Here is a 22,935-nt window from a genome sequence, read left to right as displayed (position 1 = left end):
ACATAAGGTACACACCCACATTCACTCATATGAATCACAAGTTCATCAACAGTTTGTGATCCTCTAATGTATCTGGATCAAGTCAGATCATAAGCAATAAAGAGAGAATAAAATACAATCTTAAATAAAAAACAATCTTAGCATACTGACTAAAACTAGGTGCTAATTAACATTGTTTTAATAAGAAAAATAATCCTTAAATAACTTGAATATTCACAGATCATAGTGGAGTACATGGCAATCTTAAAAGACTGACTATGGATATCAGTATATATGACAAATATTTTACCCAAAATCTTTTCCTTAGAATAAGGGCTTACTCTACCATGTTTCAAACACTATTTTCAGAGCTGCAGATACAAGGACTACATATTGGATTAATAGTTCTTCTTTTCTAAAATTACCATATGAGGCATGGACACTAAACAAAATAATTAAATAATACATATTATGGGCAAAAAAAAAAAAAAAAAAAAAAAGCAGAGAATAACCAGTTGTTGAGGGCGAACAACTTCACTGAAAAGGGATCCCTGATACAAACATCTGGAGTAAAGAAGGGAAATGTGTAAATCTAGGGAAAGAGGATTCTAGGCTTAATACAGAGAACTTGTGAAGTGAAAGCTTCCAGAAATAATCAAGTAATAATCAGTATCAGAGAGAATGAACAAGAAAGTAATAAAGTTAGAAAATAATGGAGACAAGGAGAGGGGAGTGAAGCAGAACATATTACATAGGCCTCTATAGGCTAATGCAAGAAATGCAGATTTTATTTCAAGATGGAAAACCACTGACAACTCTGAGCAGAGAAGAGACATTATCTGACTTTTGGCTTAGTAGGACCCCTCCACCTACTTTGTTGAATATGTTTAACAGCCTAAAGAAGAACAAGGCCAAATGCAGGGAGCCTGACTACAAAGCTCACAACATAATACTGGCAAGAGATCATAGTGGTTCAGATCAGGGTAAAAAACAGAGGTGGTGAGAAATAGGTTTTGGATATTTTATGAAAACAGAGCTAACAATATTTACTCATAAAGGATACGAAGGAAGGAAAGGAGTCAAAAATGACTATTAGATTTACCATCTGAGCAACTGGAAAAAAGAGAGGGGAAAGTTGTTAAAGCAGTAGGTTTGGAGAAAATATCTTGCCTTTAATTTTGGGTGTTAAGTTTTAGCTATTAGATATTCAAGTGGAAACATTAAACAGGAGTCCAGAGTTGACTAAAGAAATCTGAGCTGTTAGTATAATCTGGTAGTTGTTAGTGCATAGATAATACTTAAAAAGGCATGAACTCAGACAAGGTCATTAAGCATACATAGAGAAATAAAGAAGTCTTGCAACAATTCAACTTTAAGAAGTCAGGGGGAAAAGTACCAGAAAAAACAACAGAGAGGCCAGCAAGAACAAAGAAAAAATCAGGAGTGTATGTCAAGAGAAGAAAGTGTTTCAGGAAGAATAACCAATCCACTGGGCCAAAAGGTAAAGTACAGTGAGTACCTATACTTGACCATCAGCACAGAAGATACCACAGATCTTGCTAAGGGCACCTTTGATAGAATATTGTGTTCAAAAGCCTGAATGGAAAGCTGTTAAGAGAGAATAAGAGGAAGGAATTGGAAAGAGTATAGGAATCATGAAAAATACTGTTTCTTAACCCTCCAACATCCTGATCTATTTGTTATCAAGGCCTATTACCAACTACTTTTGTGGTAATTTTGATTGCACTACTGAGTTTAGTCTCCTGCTTTGATTTCCATATTTTCCTTTTATTTTTCTTTCCTAGAAAATCATCTAAAAATTTTGGGGGGAGGTATAGGGAGGAGCTAAACTCTTGAGTCCTTACATGTCTGAAAATATTTTTTTTCTTTCTCTCATAAATTAAGTGTACTTCAAGATCAAATCATTTTTTCTAGACTATGAAATACACTGTTTTCTAGTATTCCTTGTTACTATTAAGAAAGTCTTTGGCAAATTTATTTCTTCTTTTTCTAGAGGTAAACTAAATTTTTCTCTGTGGAATATTTAAAATCTTGTTTTAATAATTAGTATCTGCAATTTCATAAGGATTTATTTAGGAGCAGGCCATTTAAAAATTTCTCCTATAAAGTAAAGGCTGCCCTTTTTTAATTTCAACACATCCGTGTCACATAGACAAGGTTTTGCCTTTCTTTCTTCCTATTATCTCTGTATTTGGCCCACATGGATTAATTCTTTGTCTCTAAAATTTTCATAATTTTACTCTTTGGACTGGGAGATTTCATACACTTTTCTAGTCTTCCATTAGTAATAGTGATATTTTTTGTTTCTTTTAATGTTCTTCTTCTTGATTATTTTCAATAATGGTTCTTGTTTCATGAATAATACATAGACTAGACTAGACTATATAGATATCAGTTATCTCTATTTTATCTGAGGCCACTATAATCATGTGTTATAATAGTGTTCTAGCTTCTATCTCTGAAGTATTAAAGAAAAAAAACAGAAAATGGAGAAAAGGGGAATGAACAAAATAAAGATCATAGTTATGGATCAGGATTAAAATGATTAGTTTATCTGTTCCAAGTCTGTATATAAAGTAAAATAGGAACATTTACTCTTAGTTTTCTGTAGATATTTCTACAGAATTAGTCTCTACTGAATTAGTCTCTTGTTCTAGGTATTATTCACCTAATAAATAACATATGACTCTTCTCTACATATGACACTTATTCATTTCAAATGCTTTGGGTTTTTAATATACTTCTTACTTTTTAAAAAAATATATAAATGTGTTGCTAAGAATTAAAGGAGTGAATTAAGGAAACAATTCTAGATCTTCCAGTTACTAACCTAGAAGTCATCATTTTTAGCATTTTAATTAGGATACGTTATGCCAACAGCTCCATAGACAGGCCATATAGACAACATTTGAAGAAACATAAAGAGAAGTACAGGAATAGAATACTCCCCATTCTTAACTCCATACAATAAACCAGTGAACTTTCAGAAAAGGGCCTTATTTTATTTGAATGTACTAGTCTATTATATTGTCTAACGTAGTATACATTAAAACAGTAGCTGAATGAATGAACCAGACAATTTTGTGTTCTTTTCTCTGATGGAAATGTGATAATATAATGAAATATGATACGTGTTTGGGCATACTGGATTCAAACTCCAACAATGATACCTGAGTAAGTTCATAGCTGCTCTTAGTATTAGGGGCTTCTCTTATGATTTCTTTCTTTCGGTGATAATCTGGTAAATAAGACTGTGATATACAGGATTAGGCATAAAGGGCATTATAGCTTCCTCCTTGCTGTCTCTCAGCTTAATCTCTGGGAGAAGCCAGGGGCCATATCATGAGAACACTCAAATAGTCTCATACAAAGATCCACATGTTGAAATATCAAGAGTTTTGCCAATAGCCACAAAGCACTGTGGTCTTCTGCCAGCTTGGAAGCAGATCCTTTAGTTTCAGTCAAGCCTTCAGAAACCTGCAGTTTCAGTTTACATTTTGAGTACATCTTCATGAGACCTTGTGCCAAAACCACCCAGCAAGGCTGCTCCTGATTTTCAGCCCCATAGAAACTGTGTGATAAACTTCTGAGCTACTATGTTTACTGAAGGATATTGTTGTCCTAACAATAGATAACAAACACAAATAACATAAAAACATGTGCTTAAATATTGGATTTTCTTACTTTCTTTTTTTTTAATATTGTTTAGTTGTCAGTGGATTTTTACTTTATTTATTTATATGTTGTGCTGAGAATTGAACCCAGTGCCTCCCAAATACTGGGCAAGTGCTCCACCCCTGATCCATAGCTCCAGCCCCCTGGATTTTCTTACTTTCCCAGCCCAACTTTTCCATCTATTACTAGAAAAAGAGTTTGCTAATATCATCTCATGAGAGTGTATTTTGTCACTTTAGAAGATCTACTTATTATCAATATGAAAAGTGAAGTGTTGAAGTTGGCAATATCAAAATGATTTATACTCGTCTTCTGTTGGCAATGTTGGAACTGCTGCTCAAGAACCTGCACTCATTAAATACATACTGGATCAGAAGCACTTACTTTAACAACTGATCTAAATAAAGTTTTAGGCAGAAAGAGAGGGGTTGGGGGAGTAAATGAGAATCACTCGAACTTCCAGAAGTTTTAACTGGTAGCTTGTGAGCCATCTATGGGGAGCTAAGAAATAACTCAAAATTTATTTATTTATTTTGGTACCAGGGATTGAACCCAGAGTGCTTAACCACTGAGCCACATCCCCAACCCCTTTTTATTTTTTATTTAGAGACAAGATATCTCACTGAGTTGCTAAATTGCTTGCTAATTTGCTGAGACTGGCTTTAAACTCCTCCTGCCTCAGCCTCACAAATTGCTGGGATTACAGGTGTGCGCAATGGTGCCCAGAGAAATAAGTCACTTTTAAAGTGTCTTTTCTAGAAAAAGAAAGGGTATTTGAGAAATATGACTCTTACTTAAAGGGAAAGTCCTGACTACTCTTTTGAATCCCATTAGAATATTTATTTTACATACTCCTGTATTTAACTTTATACATATACTTCTAAAATGTTCTTAAAGTTTTTCCTAAAATAAACTTCTATAATTTATTTAGCCTGCAGTTCCTTTTAGTAAAGTAATTCCTTAGACACACAAAATTTTGATAATTTACACTTTTTAGCACACTGGAGGTAAAAATTCAGAAATATGAACTTTATGACAAAATGAGTTGATGACAAATGATGACAAATATTGTTAGGAAGCTGTTTTGTATATGCTGGAATTAACTACCATGTAGTTTACTAACATTAGTTCATCTTTATTTTTAGCTGCTAAGGCAAATATTTCAAGAAATTAGTAGATATGTGTTTTGAATAACAAAGCTTTTTACACTTGCATACTCTTTTCAACCTATCTATAGAGTTTTCACATCTTCTACTCACAAGCACATATGATTACTGATACACATACACAAATGAAAAATTGTTCAGCTGATCCTAGGACTATAACTGGTTATGGGAGCGGAGATAAAGGGTGACTGCCATGACAAATTGCCATAAAAGAATAAAATCAGCCCATTAAAAACCAAAATGAACTGGGCATGGTGGCATACTCCTGTAATCCCAGTGATTTGGGAGGCTGAGGTAGTAGGATCACAAGTTCAATGCCAGATAGGCAACTTAACAGGATCCTGTCTCAAAATAAAAATGGCTAGAAATATAGTTTAGTGATTAAATCTCCAGTACTACGGAAAAAAAATGAAATAAAATAAAATTCTCCTCAACTTCACCTGTCATTGAGTTAGGAAGATTGCTCATTAAAATGTGGTACATAAGTTTTGTTTTGTTTTTGTGGTGTTAGAGATCAAATCCAGCGTCCAACATGCCAGGTAAAAACTCATTCTACCCTCCTTTCAAATGCACAAGTCAGAAAGCACATCAGAATAAAGCAGCAGCAGAGACTAATTTCTATGTTAATGGTACAGGAAAAGAACAGAAATAAGGGAATATATAGGAAAATAAGAAACTCAACATTATTGTGCATACCAAAGTGTAATAAATTTCACTTTATGACAAATTTGAGAATTTTTATAATAATAACTTGTATTTTTCTTTTCTCTGCAGTAATCTGAAGAATTATCTATGTCTAAAAAGAACAAAACTTAAATGCACGGCCTAACAAACTTCCTTATAGGTATATAAATATGTACAATTACCAACTAGATCAAGATGTAGAGCATTACCATTAGTTTGGAAGTTTCTCTTTTACCCCTTCCCAGTCCTTACTTTCTCCCAACTAAGAGAAAACCAATTTCCTGAGTTCCAATAGCCCAGATTAGTTTCTCTTGTCTTAAATTTCATGAGTGGAATAATATTGTATGAACTCTTTTATGCCTATCTACTTTCACTCAATACATTTTGGGGATTCATTCATGTTGTTACAAACACCCTTGAACATGTGTTTCATTGTTTTAAGGCACATATGACCTGGAATTAGACAGTTTAGAAATAATGTTTTGCTTTAACAGATACTGCCAGTTTTCTAAAGTGGATAAAGCAATTTATATTCCCACCATCAATATCCAAGGATCAATTTTTTCATAGCTAGGTAAATTTGATATTGTTACTCTGTAAATTCAGAATTTAAATTTTGTTTTTATTTTTGTAATTTATTTTGTATTTATTTTGCAGTATTGCCCCAAACTGAAATTTCCCTTTTGGATGTCTCCTTTTGTTAAGACCTGCTCATCTTGTTGCATATTTTAAAATATTGGGTTGTCCACCTTTTTCTTTTAGATTTCTTTGTTATTTATCATTTTTCAGTCCAAGTCCTAGACCAGTTTTATTTGTTGTGAATACATTCTTGGAGTCTGTGGCTTGCCTTTCTCCCTTCTTAATGATGTCTTGAAGAATAGAAATTCCTAACTTTATCTTGTCTACCTTATATATTTTATTTTATTTGCTCATACCAAGGTTGTGAAGATTTTCTCCTAGGTTTTCCTCTAGAAGACTAATATTTTCACCTTTTAAATTTAGATCTGTGATCCTACTCAAATTAACCTTTGAACAGAGATTTGGCAATGGTCAAGGTTCCCCTGACCCCATGGGTATTGAGTTGACCTAGTCACAACTTATTAAAAATAATTGCTTTCTCTATTAACCTCAGTAGAGCTTTTGTTATACAGACAGAAATTACATGTGAAGTTCTATTTCTAGATGCTCATTTTCTTCCACGGATCTTTTGACTGTTTATTCTAATACAAAACTGTCCTACTATAACTTCATAGCAATTCTTGATACGTAAGATAGTAGCTTTTCACATAAATTTCAAAATTCACTTGACCAAATTATAGAATTTTAATTGCTGAATGCATTGTATCTATAGATCAAGTGGGGGTTTGACATTTGGAACAATACTAAGTCTCTGATTATAAAGAAACGGAATATTTTTTCAAGCATTTTAAAACATCATGTTTTTATATTTTTTAGTACATAAGTCTCATCAAGTTTTATTAGATAAAGTCTTAGTTTTCCTATATATTTTGATGCTATTATACAGGTACTTTAAAATGTTTACTTCACACTCTTTGATTATTAGTACACAAATTCCAATCTAATAGCCCTGCTAAAATCACTTTTTTGTTTGCTGGCAAATGCATTGGGTTTTACTTTTTCCTTTCTAGTTTTTGTATTTATTTTGTTTGCCTAAGGAAACTGGTTAGAATTCCAATGCAATGTTGAATACAGGAGATACTGTATATGAATCAACAGTTTCTCATTCAGCATGATATTATAGTTTTTTGTTGTTATTGATACACTTTACCAAATTAAGGATGTTTCCTTCTATTGCTAGTTGGAAGATGGTGTTTAACAAGCATATGTTGAATTTTGTCAAATGATTTTATTTATAGAGATGACCCTATGGATTTCCTTCATTATTCTGTTAAAGTGATGGTTTACTTTGATTTAAAAATATTAAACCAATTTTGTATTCCTGTCTACCTTATAGACAGGATCTATACCAACAAATCCATGTCGGTCATAATATATTATCCTTTTTATGTATACCTACATTATTTTCTTGGAAAATACTGGCCTATAATTGTCTTCTTATCAAGCTGAGGTCAGATTTTGTATCAAGATTATGCTAAAATTATAAAAAAAATTCAAGAAATGTTTCCTCTTTTTTTCTCCTCTTCTCTGGAAGAGTCTGTGTAAATCTGGTATATATCTTACTTAAATAAATAGAAAATTTGCCAGTGAAGCATCTGGGTCTGGGTTTTCTTTTTGGAAAAGGTTTAATGGGTTCAATTTTTTTTGTTTGTTTGTTTTGTGGTGCTGGGGATCAAACCCAGAGCCTTTGTGCATGGGAGGCAAGTATTCTACCAACTGAGCTACATCCCCAGTTGTTGTTTGTTTTTGACAGAATGTTTACTGACTTTAATGCTCAGGACTGGAGCATTAATAACTCAGATTTTCTATTGTTTCACATGTCATTTTGGATAAATTATGTTTTTTAGGAATGACGACCCTTAAGTGGTCAAAAAGTGTTTGTATAATTTTTTGTTTTACTAACGATTTAATATCAACAGGATCTGTAATAATATTTTTTCATAACTGGTCTTGATAATTTATATTTTATCCCCCTTTTTTCTTTCTTAATCAGTTCATTACACATTTTCATTTTACAAAAATCTTCTCAACAGACTAAAAATTTTGCTTCACTGATTTTTATACTACTTATTTCTATTTTTTTTGGGGGGGAGGGTAACTGGGAATTGAACTCAGGGCATCTGGACCACTTAGCCACATCCCTGGACCTACTTTGTATTTTATTTAGAGACAGGGTCTCACTAGTTGCTTACTACCTCACTTTTTGCTGAGGCTGGATTTAAACTTGCGATCCTCCTTACTCAGCCTCCTGAGCTGCTGGGATTACAGGTATACACCACCATGCTGGCTCTACTTTAATGGGGTTTGATTTGTTGCCCTTTTGAGTTAAGGGCTTAGACTATTCACTTCCAACCTTTCATCTTCCTTAATTAATGCAAAGAGTTGTAAATTCACCTCTAAGTATTGCTTTAGCTATATTCCACAAATTTTGATAGGTAATATTTTTATTATCAAATTAAAATGTTTTCTAATTTCCATAGTAACTGATTTATTAATTCATGGACCACTGGAGAAGTGTCTTAATTTACAAATATTTGGAACCATTCTAGTTATTTTTTTTACTGAATTGTAATTTAACTCTAGAGTGATCATAAACCAGGAACTATATAATTTCAATCCTTTGAAAATGAGTTCTTTACTGCTCCGAATATTTTGGCAAACATCCCATGTGCACTTAAAAATAATGTAGTCTTCAATTGTTAGATATGATGTTGTATAAATGTTAATAAGGTCAAGTTGATTAATTCTGTCAACTTTTTCATTCCCTTACCAATATCTTTATCTAAATGTTTTCAGTTACTTTAGGTATATACTTAAAATGTTCCACTATAAATATAAAGCTATCTATCCTTGAAGCTATATTAACTTCTGCCTTTTATATTTGGAAGCTGTGATATTAGGTGAACACACATTTAGGACCATCATCTCTCGATGAATGTACCCATTTATTATGTACAAATTATTATTTTCCTCCTAATCTACCACAATACTTCTTTCCTCAAACTTATTTTGATGTTATTATATCCATATCAGCTTTTAGTATTTGCCAAGAATACTTATTTCATCTTTTTATTTCCATCTTATCTGTGCCTTTACACTTAAAATCCATTACTTATAACAATGTTTAATCCATTTACATACTTAACAATGTAGTTTGACCGATGTGTACCACTTTGTTTTAATTCTCATTCATTTTATCTGTTCTTTTAATTCCTTCTTTATTAACTTCTTTGGTATTCATCAAATCTTCCCTAGAAATTACAAAATGCATTCTTACTACATGCTGAGTGCTATTTCCTGGAAGTTCTGGATAACTTATCTTCCTTTTCATTTGGCAGGCAATTATATTGCAACCAAATCACCTTAATATTACAGTAGTTCAGTTTTGGTCCACTTCTGCTTGTTCTTACATGAAAGTATGAGCTATTTTCCTACTGTCTATTCCAAACTACTTCTTAAACCTCACAACAGTTGAACTCCATTTACTCCCCAATGTCTTGTGTTGTCAGTTTTATGTAGTTCAATGTGAATAAGCACCAAAAATTACCATGTATTTTTCAAACACAAATAATTTTTAATATTCCTTCCTGAAGATATCCACTCCTTTTCCATTTCCATGTCTCGACCTTCCAATGTATCTTCAGCCCAAATAATATCCTTTAATATTTGAGATATTATAGGTCTGCTGATTACAACTTCCCTCTCTGCTTCTGTTTGTCTAAAACTACTACTTTTAGTTTTAAAGGATATTTCCCAAAGGAATAGAAATCTAGATTTGTATTTTCTTTTCTTCTTTTTTCATTCTGAAATTTAAAAAAATAATTCCATTGTCTTTTAGCTTGCATAATTTCAGTTGAGACGTCTATGCCATCTCTGCTAAATTAATGTATTCAAAAATCTAATAGTTGAGGTTTCTTATCAGTGCAATAAAATTAAAAGAAAAAAGGAACACAATTTTAAGGATTGGAAAGGAAAAAAGAAATCTAATTCAGAGATAACAATAATTGTATACAATAAAATTGGAAGAGACTGATTACATACGAACTTCCACAATGATAAATGTTTTAGCTGATTGACAGATACAAATATAAAAATGCATTAACATATTCTAACGCATAGCTACACAACTAAATTTATTACAAATTTCATTTTAAAAGTATATACTTTACAGTAGTAATTTAAAAAATCAAATCCTCAAGTAAACCCAATAAAAGATGCAGAAAACTACTGAGAGAAGTTTAAAAAGACATACTAAATGGAGAGAAATATGATGCTCATTGGCTTGAAAACTCAATTTTATGAATGCCAATTCTCCCAAAGTAATCAACATGTTTAATGTAATTTTAATAAGATCCCAGCATGCTTTTATTTATTTATTTATTTTTGGTAGAAATTGACAAGATGATTCTAAAAGTTAAATGAGAGCCAAGATCACATTCAAAAAGAATAAGGAAGAATAAGGATCATTATGTCACTTGATGAATGGACCAATAATGTCATTATTAATATCAAGCTTTTATGGCCACTTTAAAGCTAGGTTGTCAAAAGTAAGTTTTAAGAGTTCAGGGAGATGCAATTAATAATTATGCAAAAATCAAAGGCATAAAGTAGAATTATCCTGAGCATACCAGGACATCTGGTCATACTCCTAATAAATAGAGTACAACATCTCATGAGGTTTCAATTTCTCAATTTCCATTTTCCAACAGTATAGTAGCCAAAAGCAAAAGCAAAACAAACAACAACAAATACCTCCCAAATCAAAGCACATGAAAATGTCTTAGCTTTGGGTTAGGGGCAGATGGTAGGGAAGAAGAGTACTGCTTGCCTAACAATTCAAAGCCACACACTATACCGCACCTAGATCTGTGGCTGCAAACCATACTACCTGCATAAGTTGCTTATAAACCACAAGCAAAGAATATTGTAGTCTCAGGGTACACTGTCTCAACCCAGGGTGAATTTTATATAAATATTGAAAGGATGTGAGCTTACAATTAAAAGTACATGAGAATTATGAAAAGTATGTGAAACAGATGAGAATTAAAGCTGGCAAGAGTTGGCAAAACAAGATACAACAGGAAAATGTCTACAACAACTTTAGATACTAAGATTATCAGGTATTAAAATTTTTCTTTAATATGTAAAAAACAAAAAAGACATTAAAAGGATGACTAAAAAAAAAGAAGAAACTATTAACTGGGCAGGATGGTGCACACCTGTAATACCAGCCTCTTGGATTGTTGAGTTCAAATCCAGCCTCAGCAACTTAGTGAGTCAATAAGCAACTCAGTGAGACCCAACTCTAAATAAAATACACAATAGGGCTGGGGATGTGGCTTAGTGGTTGAGTGGCCCGAGGGAAATTCCTAGTACCAAAAAAAAGAAAGAAAGAAAGAAAGAAAAGAAAAAGAAACTTTTAAAGATGACTAGGAAAATTAGAAACAGAACCATTAGAACTTCTAACAATAAAATATGCAATTAAAACTAAAACACAATACATGAGTAAAAGAAGAGATCAGACCTAGCTGAAAAAATAATCAGCATAATAGAAGAGGGATATTTTAAAAATGCCAAGGATGTAATACAGAGAATGAATAAAATAGAAATATAAAAGAGCCATGGAGGATAAAATAAAAAATGTGGAAAATAATTCTATGCAGCATTCCAACACAGAGAAGAGAGAACAGATGAATATCAATAGTCAAATGATTAATAGTCAAAGAAGAAAGATGAATATCAATAGTCAGCAATAAAAGTGAATTCTTAGATTCACAAAGCTCAAAGAATCTCAAGAAGATAAATAAAAGATTCTTTTAGTCATGTGCAATGAAAACCACAGGAGACAAAGAGTGCATTCACCAACAAAGAAGACCTTAAGAGAAGCTATGGAAAAGACAAAGCTTTCTAGAGTGGGTAGGAAGATGAGGAGGAAGTCCAAATAATTAATATAGGAATTGATTATATGAACAGAATTCCAGAGGAAGAAGTTGAAAGACAAAAACATAAACAATATGTGAAAATTTGAATGAAATGCGCAATGTCCAAGAAAACTAAACTGCCAAAGTTGATTGAAAAATAAATATAAACGAATTATGATTCTTCATCATTAAAGAAATTCAAAGCCATGGGGCTGGAGTTGTAGTTCAGTGGTAGAGTGCTTGCCTCGATGCATGAGGAACTGGGTTCAATTCTCAGCACCACATATAAATAAATAAACAAAGGCCCATTGGCAACTGGAAAAATATTAAAAAAAAAAAAAAGAAAAGAAAGAAATTCAAAGCCAGGCATAGTGGCACACACCTGTAATGTTAGAGACTTAGGAGACTGGGGCAGGTGGATCACAAGTTTGAGGCCAGATTCAGCAAATTAAGACAGATCCTGTCTCAAAATAAAAATAAAAAAGGTAAAATCTTCCAAAAGTTGAAAACTAGGCCCAGGTCTTACTAGAAATTTCTATAAACCAGTTAAGGAAGAAGTAAGCCCAATGTTATACAAGCCCTGGGGAATATAAAAACTCATATCAGTAAATAACATAACTCACTTTATGAGCACAATAAAATCTTTGTAAAATGACATTACAAAATTGAAAAATCACAGGATGACTCCAGCAATAAAAATCCAAAAAAGTATGAACAAGATACCTGCAAATCAAATATCGTGATGTTTTTAAAAGGTACAAATTGAGTCTACTTCAAAATGAACTCATTACATGTGAAGAATTACACTGCCATATCTCTATAGAAATAGAAAAAGCACTCAACAAAATTTAACTTTAATGAAGAGGAAGAACTAAAAATTAGAATGTCTCAAGCCTTATAAAATATGTCAATCAAAAAGCTACAAAATTATGGGGCTGGAGTTGTAGCTCAGTGGTAGTGCACTTGCCTGGCACGAGTAAGACACTGGGTTCAATCCTCGGCACCACAAAAAAAGAAGTAAAAATAAAACAAAGGTATTGTGTACATTTACAACTATAAAAATCTTTTTAAAAAGCTACAAAGTTATATCAAATGGTAAAATGTAAATATTATTCTATATTTTCTAAATGCCCAATCATCACTTCTACTTAGTAGTATCCACTGTTCTGGTTGGAGGAGTAGTAGAAGGAAAGGGAGGGGCACACACAAAAATTATTAGGGGAGAATATTTAAAAAGTCAATTTTTTAAACATATATTTTTTATAACTTTATTTATTTTTTATGTGGTGCTGAGGATCAAACCCAGGGTCTTACCCGTGCTAGGCAAGCTCTCTACCACTGAGCTATAGCCCCCAGCCCTAAAAACGTCAATTTTAAAAAGTCAAAAAGAAACATCAATAGAAAATGTGAAACACACAAAAGAACTTGGCATATAGCTAGTGCTATGGTTTGAACACCAGGGCCCCCTTCCAAAACTGATGAATAAAATTAATGTGAAGTGATGTGAAGTGAGGTCTTCTGAGAAGTCATTAGTGGGTGAAACATGCTGAAGGGAAGCAGGTAGACCCCTTTTGTTCTCCCACTTTCTGCCCTGTATGAACCCAAAAGGTACCACCGTAGAAGCAGATGAAAGTTCTCACTGGATACTGTATCTACCAGCACCTTGATTTGGGTTTCTAGGATTCAGAATAAATTTGATTTTCTTTGATAAGAATAAAATTGATTTTCTTTATAAATCACCCAGTCTCTGGTATTTTGTTATAGCTGCAGGAATAAACGAAGACAGCCAGCTATAACATCAAGATACAAAGTCATTATTAAATATAATCATAAATATTTATAGAAATATATTCAAAATATACCATTTGTAGGGCTGCCACATCTTACTAAAATATAGAAAGCTAGAGTGCTATCTCCAGCCAACAATAAGAAAATGCCATATAAATAACAAAATCATGTTTATTATGATTATAGATTTGAGGTAGTAATACTGTCAAGTAACCTGAAACAGAAGGAAACAAGGACAAAAAGGACATGATGATTGGCTCAATTGTGCAGGTCCAGTTCTCCTGGGTTCAAGCCCTGGGATAAAGAAAGTTGGGGGGGGGGCAGGGCTCAGAAATTTCCATATATGATTTTAAAAATCATAAATCCAAGAAACTCCTTTCCCTAAAACAGGATAAACATAACACACACACACACACAAGAAACATCACAGTTAACCAACTATAAAAATCCCAAAGATGAAACATCTTTGATATAAATGGTCAGGAAAAAAGTAACAGAGAAGAATTACAGGGGACTTCTTGTCAGAAACTATGCAAGCTAAAAGTCATAAAATGGCATTCTGGATGTAAGAAAAACACTGTGAACAAAGAATGTTATTTCTAAGGTGTATTAAGAATTGCAATGCAAAACAAACAAACAAATAAGAATTGTAATGCATTCCACTGCTGTTGTGTATTTTAAAACATAAAATCAATAAAAGATAAAATATAAAGAAATAAATATTTCTGAGAGTTAAAAAATGTTATTTCTAATAAAACATCTTTCAAAAGGTAAAACAAATATTGCTGCAGCAACCAGAGACACTTTGTTACCAGAAGATCTGAACTGCAAGAAACAAGAACTGGTTTGAGGAAGTTCTTTAAGTAGAAGCAACATGTACTTGAAAACTGGATAGTCTCATAGTGGGGTAGGGAGGGGGAGCATGGGAGGAATAGATGAATTCTAGATGGGGTGGAAGGGTGGGAGGGAAAAGGAGAGGGCAGGGGAGTAGCAAGGATGGCGGAATGTGATGGACATCATTATCCAAAGTACATGTTATGAAGACAGAAATTGGTGTCAACAAACTTTATATACAACCAGAGATATGAAAAGTTGTGCTGTATATGTGTAATAAGAATTGTAATGCATTCCGCTATCATTTATTTTTTAAAAAATCAATAAAAAAACTGGCTAGTAAAACAGAAGGAATGAATTTAAATTAAATTTATATTACCAACTTTAAATTCAAATTTAAGTAGCTACACTGGCTGGTGACTACCATCCTTGGATGGTGCACATCTAAAAAACTACCATACAGCTGTCCTATTGCCATGGGTTCCACATCCATGGATTCAACCAACCTCAGATAAAAAATATTTGGAGGAAACAAACAAAAACCCTTGCATCTGTACTTGACATGAGCAGACTTTTCCTTGTCATTATTTCCTAAATACAGTGCCAATATTTACATAGCATGAATACAGTTTAAAGATGATTAAAATACACAAGAGGACACTCATAGGTTATATATAAATGCTATGCCATTTTATGTAACGTGAGGAACTTGAACATCCATGGATACTGGTATCCAAGAGGAAGTCCTAGAACTCATCCTGAAGGATGACAACTATATAAAGATATTATGGGTATATAGTATATGTAAAAGTCAAAAATTGAACAAAGTGGCACAAAAGACAGGACAAACTGGAAAGATACTATGGCAGAGCTTACACTAAACAAACAGTAGCATAATATTGCTTGAACATAGTCTATGATTTAAGATCTATAATGTAAATCATAGAGAAAAGTACATTTTTAAAAAGCAAAATAGTATAAAAGGTAAGGCACTAGTAAAGATAAACTTAAAAAAAAAATAGGATCAGAGAGCTGCAGTAAGTAGCTCAGTAGTACAGGACTTGCCTAGCATGTGTGAGGCCCTGGGTTTGATCCCCAGCATTGGGGAAATAAAAGTTTTAAGCTGGGAATAGTGGGACATGTCTGGAGTCCCAGCTACTCAGAGGCTGAGGTAGGAGAATCACTTGAGCTAAACCTGGAAAACACAGTGAGACTACCATTTAAAAAAAAGAAAGCAGATAAATAGAAAAACAATAATTACATCAAATGTACATTGAATCTTAATTAAGGGTTAGAGTTAGAATGACTTGAAAAAATAGGTTATCCAAAGCAAACCCAATTTAAAATAAAAAGTCATAGATGGATGTGGCTCAGTGGTAGAGGGTCCCTGCGTTCAATACCCGGTACCAAAAAAAAAAAAAAAAAAAGAAAGGAAAGGGAAAGATATATAAGATATATCATGCAAACACTAACCAGAAGACAGAGAGACTATATTGATATTACATAAAGTATATTCAGGATGAGAAATGTTATCAGAGATAAAAAGGAGGGCATTATAGAACAAAATTTCATCAATTCACCTAGAAGACAGAAAAATCCCAATTTATATATTCCAAAACCAAAAGCTCAAAATACATAAAGCAAGAACTGACAGAACAAAAAGGAGAAAAAGACAAATCCTTCATTTACTTGGAGACTTCAACTCTGATATCCATGGTAAAAAAACAAGTAAACAAAAACTCAGTAGGAAGTATTAGTCCTAACAAACACCATCAATCAACTTGACCTAATACCTAAGAGAATATACTCCAACCAAAATAGCAAAATATATATTATTTTAAAGTGTACATAGAAAAGTGACTAAGGCTGACCAAATTCTGGATATAAAACAAACATCAAAACATTGAAAAGAAATCATATAAAGTATGTTGTCAGTCTACAACAAGAACAAACATAGAAATTAGTAAGAAAAACAAACTTCACAAGCTTCATAGGTCAAAGTGGAAGTCATATTAAGAACTTAGTAAATATCAACACAGTAAATTTGTATGAGCATTTAATGCATTACTTAGAAGGAACGGGTGACAAATCAATAACCTAAGGGCATATCTTAAGATATTAACATAGGTGTTGGGGTTGTAGCACAGTGGTAGAGTGCTTGCCTTACATGCTGGCCACATCCCCATCCCTTTTTTATATTTTTATTTACAGACAGGGTCTGACTGAGTTGCTTAGGGCCTAAATTGCTGAGGCTGGCTTTGAACTCAAGAGCCTCTCAAGCTGCTGGGATTACAGGCATACACCATCACGCTTGACTTGAAATAAATTTCTCAAAAGACAAAAACTTCAAAAGCTCAGAATGGTGAAATGACTCTCAAAGACTAAAAGCTTTTAAGAAGTAATGGATAACTCGAATAACTCTATACCTATTAATTGATTTTGCCCCTTAAAACATCTAACAAAGAAAACTCTAGGCCCAGAACGTTATCTTGCAACTGTAGTTAACTTTTATAAAACAAATAATACTAATCCTACAAAAATTTTTTCAGGAAATGTAAGAGAAAGAAACACTTCCCCAGTTTATGAGGCTAGTATTACCCTGATACAAATGATCACATGAAAAGGTATCCTGCATAGACGCTGAAGCAGAAAAGAAAGAAGGAAAAAAATCATCTCAACAAAATATTAGCAAATACAAAACATCAATTTCTGAAAATGAAAATAGCATCACCAAGTACAAGGTACAAACGCAAGGTTAACTGAACATTTGAAAATAATGTAATTTGTCTTATTAACAGACTAAAAAAAATCATATGATCTCAGTAAATATAGTAAAATCATTTGACCAAACAAACATCTACCCATGACAGAAAAATCTCAGCAATCTAAGAACAGAATGTGACTATTCTCAAAATGATAAAAGGCCACTTCCTTTATACCATTGAAAGCTGCTATAAAAATAACTAGGATAGACTAGGTGGTTTATATATGGCAGAAATGTATTGCTCAGTTTTGGAGGCTGGAAAGTCTAATATCAAGTTGCCATCAGATTCAATCTGGTGAGGGGTTGATTGCTGATTCATAGACTGCAGTCTTTTCACCGTGTCTTCACATGGTGCAATGGTGGATGGACAAGGGAGGCTTTCGTGATCTTCTTTTAAAAAGAAGCTAGCTAATCTTCCCAGATACTGGGAAGATGAGGCAGGAGGATCACAAGTTGAAGGTGAGTCAGAGTAACATACAGACCCAGTCTCCAAAAAAGCAGGGAACACTAATTCATTCATTAACCTTCAAAATCCAATTACCCCCCCAAGATCCCACACCTCCCAAATACTCACACTGGGGATTATGTTTTAAAATAGAAAGTTTGAGGGGGACACAAATATTCAATCTGTAGCACCTCTCTATCATACTTAATGAAAGACTGAAAGATTTCCTCTTAAAATCAGGAGCAAGATAAAAATTATCCACTCTCACCACTCCTATTCAACACCATACTGGAAGTTCTACCAGTGCAATAAGGACAAAAAGGACAGGGGGATAATATACAAATTAAAAAAGGATAACACTATTCCACAAATATTTGCAAATAACATGTCTAAAATTTTTTTCAAAGCATCTACCAAAAGAGTTAACTAGATATCTACCCCCCTCCCAAAATAAAAAGTAGAATAAATGAACTTAGCAAGTTTGCGGAATTCAAGGTCAACATGGAAAAACCAACTGTATTTATATGCATCATCAATGAATAAATGGAAACTGAAATTTATCATCTATAATAGCAACCAAAGTATGAAATACTTAGATACAATTTAACACAATGAACAACAGTAGCTGAATGTTGAAACTATAAAATGTTTATGAAAGAAATTTAAAAATTATCTAAATGAATGGAAACAAACTATGTTCGTGAATTGGAAGCCTCAATTGTTCCCAAACAATCTATGCATTAAATAAAATCCAAATTAAAATCCCCTTAGAAGATGCCTCAAAAAGTTTTATGGAAAACTAAAAGAACTAAACTAACCAAAATGATTTTTAGAAAGAAAAAAGCTCAAGAATTCTTCACTTTTCCTGACTTTAAGATTTACTATAAAGTAAGACCACTATGACAATGTAGTACTTGGCAAAATTACAGGCACAAGATCAAGGAGATAATATCTGTAGTACATGATACTGTTACATACCCACTAGAAGGGCTGAAATTTAAAAGACAGAAATAACCAAGTGTTGATGGGGATGTGAAGCAACTGGAACTGTCATACATTGTTGATGGACATGTAAAATGGGACAACCACTTTGAAAAACAGTTTGGCAGTTTTTTTAACTGATTAAATATTAACTTACCATACAATTCCACAAATTCCATTTCTTAGTATTTACCAAGAAAAATAAAAATATATATTCACACAAGAACTCAGAATGAATAAATGAAGCTTTATTAATAACAGCCCAAACTGGAGACAATCCAATGTTCATAAATAGGTGAAAGGGCCACAAACTGTGGTAAAACAATATCAAGGACTATTTAGGAATAAAGAAATGAACCAGTTAAATACACAAAAAGGATGATCCTTAAAAACATCATGCTGGGAAAAAATAAATAAAACAGATGCAATAGAGTATATATCACATAAATTCATTTATATGAAATTCTAGAAAAAAATGAAACTACTATATAGTGAGATAAAGATGAGTAGTTTCCAGGAGCTGAGGGTAAAAGCATGATTAATTGCAAAAGCCCAGGAGGGAACTTTTTGGGAGATGAAAATGTTCTTTGTAGTATGCAAATATTTGACTCTTAATTGTGATGGTGGTAACAGGTGCTCACATTTCTCAGAACAAAATTAACTAAATTTTAAATAAGTACAAATTATTGTATATAAGGTATCCTCAATAAAGTTGATTTTTAAACTATTAACCAGGGAATACTGGTGATGCCCATATAAACCACTTTAAAATATGTCAAATAAAATCTAAGGAAATTTAATACACACTTATAGTTTTTAAAAATGTCAAAAAAATTGAAACAATGATAATATCTTGGAAAGCCAAAAATAGAAGGAAATTTTTAAACTTAGTTTTGGCTATTAATCAGAAAGCTTCAGCAAACATTCATATTCAATGCAAAAACATCAGAAGCATTTCTCTTAGACAAAAACAATAGTTTTTAGCTCTTAGAGCTGTTGTTCAACATTAGATACAATGCCAAAGCAATGAGAAAAATATTATAAAAACTGAAAAGGAAACCACAATACTATGAATATTTATAAATAAGTATCAATACAATAATGATTAGATACATAATAAACAAAATTCAAAAGCTTTACTATGGGGGGAGGTGGGGACATGTTACTGTAAGTTTTCATTTCCCATAGCAATCAAACCATAAAGCAGCTAGGAATACTGAGAAGGAATGTCATAAACATGGGAGATGGAGGGGGGACTATTAAACTTTCCCTGAAAATATAAAGCAAGATGTGACTAAAATGACAGGACCACATTTCAATATGTGTATGTGTTTAAATGCTATATTAGCTCCCTTTATATTAACCTAAAATTTCAATAATCTCATTTAAAATAACTAAGAGTTTTAAAAATTAAATAACAAATTGAGTATAAAGTTCTTATAGAAGAAGAAATACCTAAGAAATAGTCAATAACATTTTCACAAAGAATACTGAGGGAGAAACAGTTATCAAAATTTTAAGTATGCATACCCTTTTCATTCTATTCTAGAAATCCATCCTCAGGAAAAAATAATAATACTTATGTATTATTATGGTTTACTGAATTGTTAACAGTGAATGATTCTTTTTAAAAATATATATATATATATATATATTTTAAGTTGTAGATGGACACGATTCCTTTATTTATTTATTTTTATGTGGTGCTGAGGTTCAAACCCAGTTCCTCAAACATGCTAGGCAAGTGCTCTACCACTGAGCTACAACTCCAGACCAACAGTGGATGATTCTTAAGATGCAGATAAAACTAGAAAGAGAAATGGGAATTGCACTTTTTAAATCTTACATTCTCCCATAGTGTTTAAATTGTTTAAATGAAGGACTTGATAATTAAACATCAGTTAAAGCTCTCTTTATTATAAAGCATGATTTGTGTGGGCAAAAAAGAACTGCAACTAATTTAAACCTCTTTCAATAAGGGAATGGTTAAATTGTAGGCCATTCAAACTGTGAAATACCATACAGCCTTTAAAAAGTATTTGGGAGACCTACATACACTAAGGAAATGATGTGCAAGATGTACAATTAAGTAAAAAAGCAAGTGATATACAAAAGTGCTCGGTATATGCCCACCCCCCAAATAAAGTTTGCATTTTTATGTGTGGTTTTTTTTATTTTTATTTATTTATTTTTTATTGTTGGTCGTTCAAAACATTATTTATGTGTGTTTAAAAGGACATTTGTAAAAAGACTTTGAAAGGTGAACACTAAATTGTTAACTCCAGATACTGCAGTAGGGCTGGAAAAAATAAAAAGAAATATTCACATTTTACCTAATACTTGTTTATTTAAATTTTACATCAAACATGCATGTCTGTATTTATTAATTAAATAAAAAAATTAGTTATTTCATATACAAATGACATGAATCCAGAAGACAATTACAAAATTGAAAAAATAGTTTAAACGTTTATTTCTGTTATTTCCAGGTTTATTTACATGGTCTCCAAAAGATCTGTAGTCTTCAGCAAAGGTGACTGCCATTTTAAAAGAAATGTGACCAAATATTTCATGATAAAAATAACAAAGTATTTTAACCTTTAAAAAAAAAAACGTACACTTCACAGAACCAGCAGACTGAAAGCACTATCTATGCGGATGGTAAATTATTTTTTAATACTCGAGGAGTGAAATCCCGATTATTCTACCTTCCTGCAAAAAAAAGAGAAACCGTTTACCTCCTCTCCTTTCCTTCAACTTGTTCTATGGCTTTAAACTCACCATTTTGAATGTGCGCAAAATGATTTACCAGCAGTAATCTTAGGGAGGCCAAAATTGGAGGTGCATCTGCCAGAGGCATGCTCTGACCTGACGTCCTAACGGGGAGAAGCATTGATGGAATGGTGCTAACAACGACAGAACGATCTCTAGGGTCTGAACAGGTTGTCTGAGGGCCCAGGCCCCCGTGACAATCAAGAAAAATGCAAATATACCCAACAGAGCGGCCGCAACGGGAGGTTTCTCCGAGAAGGGGGGCTGCAGGCCTGTGGCGCAACATGGATCAGCTCTATGCGGGGTGACTGGAAATGGGCAGAGAAGGCGGGTGTGAGTTGTTGGTGGGCGGCACACTCTAGGGCAGTTACGAGTGTGGGGAGAGCGGCAGCAGGGTCCTTGGCTGAGGCACCAAGGACAGCAGAGGAGGTGGCAGGAAAAGGCAGCGGGCGGAGACCCCCGACACCGATCGATGCCATCCTTCGGGGGAGGCAGCAGACACGGCGGCCCCAGATAGGAGCGCAGCCCCAGGTCCGGGCTGGACAGGGCCCAGGAGGCGAAGGAGGCCTCTCACAGCCATCAACCCCACCCACCATGGCCGGCGCAGCGGGCCAGGGACAGGCCCCGCTCCTTCTCCAGAAGAGACGAAGAAATCGAGGAGCTGAAGGCAGCAATTTCCTCGCCCCGACCCCCACACTCCCGACATCAGAACAAGCCAGATTAAAAAAAAAAAAAAATCCCCTCACCGAAATGTGCAGCGGCTCCGGAGCGAGAACAGCGCTCGATCCTCCACCCGCCACCACCGCCTTCTTCTCCGCCTCCGACTCCTCCCCCGCCGAACGCGCAGCGGCTGGCGGCGGCGGCGGCGGCGGCGGCGGAAGCAGAGGCGGTGGCGGCGAGTCCCGCCCCTTTCGCCGCGTCCGAGGCGGAGGAGGAGGAGAGCAGGCAAGCCCCGCCCCCAGAACCGCGCTGACCAATAGGCTCAACGTCCCTCTGCGGGGAAAAATACACACACCCAATGGGAACCTGAGGAGTGGGCCCACGTCAATGGTTGGGACGTGGCAGAAAAAGGGAAAAATACTTGGACTGTCTCCACGCCCCACTCCCCCATCTCTCGGAGGAACTGTACCCATTGGGCGAAGAGCGGAAAGACGAAGCCCGACTCCACATACCCCCCCCCCCCGTCCGGGCCCACCCCCTCTCCCTGCAGCACTGCGACGTTTGGGGGAGGGGGCGGGGCAGCGTGTTGGGGCCGAGACGGCACAG

The 22,935-nt window shown here is 34.1% G+C and overlaps 1 protein-coding gene across 1 annotated transcript in view; it reads right to left on the bottom strand.

The window, feature by feature from the left end:
• PJA2 (praja ring finger ubiquitin ligase 2) overlaps positions 1-22,572 on the bottom strand; it is a 70,258-nt gene extending 47,686 nt beyond the window's left edge. Inside the window, exon 1 of the mRNA XM_081311159.1 lies at positions 22,416-22,572. The gene's annotated coding sequence lies outside the window, so the exon portion shown is untranslated. The remainder of the gene's footprint in view (positions 1-22,415) is intronic.
• Between the last annotated feature and the right edge of the window lie 363 nt (positions 22,573-22,935).

Source organism: Spermophilus citellus (genome assembly GCF_964194105.1).
Source record: "Spermophilus citellus genome assembly, chromosome: 1".
Classification (NCBI taxonomy): domain Eukaryota; kingdom Metazoa; phylum Chordata; class Mammalia; order Rodentia; family Sciuridae; genus Spermophilus; species Spermophilus citellus.
This window is presented reverse-complemented; position numbering and strand designations above follow the sequence as displayed.